This window comes from Parasteatoda tepidariorum, chromosome 3 (assembly GCF_982258835.1).
Source record: "Parasteatoda tepidariorum strain Cologne lab strain chromosome 3, Ptep-v5.0, whole genome shotgun sequence".
Classification (NCBI taxonomy): Eukaryota; Metazoa; Arthropoda; class Arachnida; order Araneae; family Theridiidae; genus Parasteatoda; species Parasteatoda tepidariorum.
Window position 1 is genome coordinate 42459206 of NC_141757.1, and position 3870 is coordinate 42463075.

Sequence of the window (3870 nt, forward strand, 5' to 3'; positions counted from 1 at the left end):
CTTAATGTCTTAGTTTTTTTAAAGCGTATTTCCAAAATATGCAATGGTTTACATAGATGTCAAAGATAGCCTAGCTAAAATATATAAAAAAAATATATATATACGCATGCTACTATATACTTAAAAAAAAACTTGGATTTTAGAACTGGAGTCAAATGCATTACATAATTACTGTATGAAATTGTGGTGTAACCGAAATAGAAAAAGCAAGATATGTGTATTTTTAATAAATAATTATGGAGCCTTCGACTGTTAGATTTGTAATTAAAGAGAAAATACTCTCTTAAAATGAGCGAGTGAAAATAACTCAACTTGAGTGCTATTTAACTCTTTTATCTAGATAAAACCGGCCTTCTCATCTTGAGTTAAAATCACTCAAGTGAAAGAGTTATATGGAAATAGCTCAATTTGAGTGAAAAAAAGTTCACTCAAAATTGAGTTATTTTCACTCGAGTTTAAGTGATTTTCAGTATTACCTGAGTGGATCGTTTTCACTCAAACTTGAGTGATTTTAACTCGTGTTTTTAGCGATTTTCAGTATTTCGGTTTGTAAATTGCCTCAAAATTTTTACTGTTAATATACAAAATGTTTGTATTTAGTGGTGCCATCTATCGTAAGCGATAGAAAATATTATAGTTTTTGTTTAAAAAAAAGTTCCTCTTGACAGCTCGAATTTTTTTAATCATAACTTTTGTTGAATTTAAATATCGAATTAGATAGCATAGCACTTGTGAAAGTTTCCGCTGTGAGCATATCGACACTGTGTATCCTGGGATTCGAACTCGCTTCCCGTCTGTCGTGAGATTGACCGATTAACCCTCTCGGCTACAGTCCTGTGTCATGACGGCTACAAAGAACTAATTACTTTCCTGAGCTGGGTCTTGTTGGCGAGGATTAAGTTTTTATTTGTTGGATCAAATAAGGTGAAAGCACAGTTAAAATTTTTTTTCAGAGTTAACAGCTTGAATAGCAGCATTTTATGATTATCCGATTGATTTCATTGTATATGGTAAAACAACATATAAATGAATTATTACTTAAGAGTTTTTTTTTAATGAAAAATTCCTAGCCATTGTAGATTTGAGTCTTTTTTTTCTTTCCCCTAAGTTTTGTCATTATTCTTTTAAGTTTAATTTTTAAAAGTAAGGAGCGCTAGACGAATTTTTAAAGTAAGCAGTTTTATAAATATTATGTTCATTTAGGTTCAATTGAGAATACTACGAGTTATTTTTTTTTCGAACAAATTTATTCGTTTAATTTATAAAGCTTTATTTCCAAGCAATAAAAATGGTATATTGTTGTAAATAGTCTACATTTTTTAAGACAAATTTCTGAAACTAAGTGAAATTAATAAATTTTTGAAGAAGACGTTTGAAGCTAAAAAATCTGGACTAAATACCCTTTTTCAAACTCAATTTTGCAAACTCTTTTGATCCAAATTTGTTTAAAATCCAAACTATATATTTGTCTTGATTAAAAAAAAATAAGTATAATTTTTGTTCTGCAATAATCCTAGCTTAGTATGAATTCGAAAAAAAAATTAACTAATTAACATTATCTACTTGACTTTACTTAAATATTGTTTTTACCATAAACTTTGCTCAATCATACTTTTCTTAAGTCAAAAATAAATAAATAATAAAAATTAATAAAAACTACATTTTTAATAAAATTACTAAAATACAGAAATATTTAAATACCTAATTTCAGGCATATTTTAAACTAATTAAATTGTATCGCTTCTGAATTATAAATAATTACAAATAAATCAAGTATGTATTTTATGAATTTTAACTATTATGAATATAGATAATGTACGTTATTTCCGTTATCTATATGTAAGCTTCGCATAAGTTTAATTTTATTACAGCAGAGAATAGTTTAACTTTCATATAAAAAGGTGGCAACATTCAGATATGTAAATAGAACGCTTCGCAAAAACATATATTTCGCTGTTATTATTTTTCATTAAATACTTTTATAAAATATCTCTTCGCTTATTTACTGTATTGCATATTAATTAAATTCCTTGTCATTCAACTTTATCTTATGTGGCGCAGCCGTCTTTTTAAAAAAGAACCTTTTTACATTTTCTTCTTTGACCATCGAACTTCTTCTATCGCTACATTTTAAATACTTTCCATGAAATTTTGACTGCCAACGAAGGAAAAAAAGAATTCATCATTGGCTTCAACTCGCCCAGGAAAACCTATTTTGACAAAAAATAACATTTAACCGAAGAAAATTTCAAAATTGGATTCCATTACATGCTGATTTCTTCTCGCCGAACAGACATCGCCAAAACAGATTCGCTGCGCTTTTCTCGCCAAGATGTCAACAGACGTGAATTCTGTTTGGAATGCCTTGAATGTGGAACGACTGACTTATTTAACAGTCACCCAGTTAAAATCAGACTTGCGTTTAAGAAATCTTTCGCCCAATGGAAATAAAAATGACTTAATATCGCGTATAGTTAATGATAATATAAAAAGAACAGATGATAGAACATTAGATGAACTTTTAACTCTTCGCATGCAATCGCCAAATAATGACAACAATACACAATATTCCGAAGAAAATTGCTTCGATAACTCAGAATTATTGACTAAAATTGATTTACTTCAGAAACGAGAGGAATTTTTAAGCAGTCAACATATTCGTCAACTCGCCCCATCACCTCCTCTCTCTCAAACTGATTCTAATATTGCAGCGATTCTCGCTACATTTATGGAGACTCAAAAACAATTACTGGACAGACTAGTAAGTCAACCAAATATCATTCAAATTGCATCCACTAATGATACCGCAAATTCCATTTCAATATTTAAAGGAGATGCTATTGATAATGCTTCTGAATGGATAAAAGAAGTAGATAGAATTGCGACACTAGCTAATTGGTCAGACGATCTTAAGTTAACTAATGCTATTTCTCGCCTCGCTGGATCTCCAAAAAATTGGCAAATGACACGAGGTAAAATTTATAATGACTGGACTGAATGGAAAACTGCCCTCGCTGCCTGATTTGAAAGGCGTATTACAATGCAAGAATTTTTGGCTCATCAGATTGCTCGTAAATTAAAAATTAATGAAAGTTTAGTTGATTATATTTATGCTAAGGATGCTCTTCTTGAAAAAGCTCCGTTTACTATACCACAAGCTGATCGCATTTCTATGATAATTGGTGATATTACAGAAGAAAAATGGCAGATTGCATTAGCTACACAGAATTCCAATACTGTCGAAGAATTATTTGACAGAGCTGTCGCACTTGATGCAATTCGAAGTTTCAAACAAGAAAATATGTCACGCCAATCAGCTAACAATTTAATTTCAGTACCTAAAAATCAGTCAAAACATTTCATTTCGCACTTTGAACAAAGACGTAAATATAACCCTGTTACTGACGATGTTCAAGATATTACTTACTGGCGATGCGGAGAAAAAGGTCAAAGGTCCTCCTCAACGAAATTTACCTACAACTCAATCACGAAATTCTTCACGATCCGTTCAAGAATCCCACAACAAACCGAGAACTCAGCTCCCGTCGACTAGACACTCACTTAGTTCCAGTAATAATGAACCACGCAGCTCCACCAGTTCAAATTATCCAAATTTACGTCGCAACACAAATCGCAACATTCCTCCCACAAGATCTGAGCCTGCGAATGAAAATGATCATTCTATAAACTGTATTAAAACTCAAACAAATAAGCGTGCCTTAATACCTGCTACTATTGACAATAATACAGAAATTCAAGCCCTCTGTGATCCGTGTGCAGATATTGCCCCTATTCAATATTCTTGCGTTCCTATTAATGCTGTTATTCACCCATGGACTGATGGACATTTTCAAGTCGTTGACCATTTAA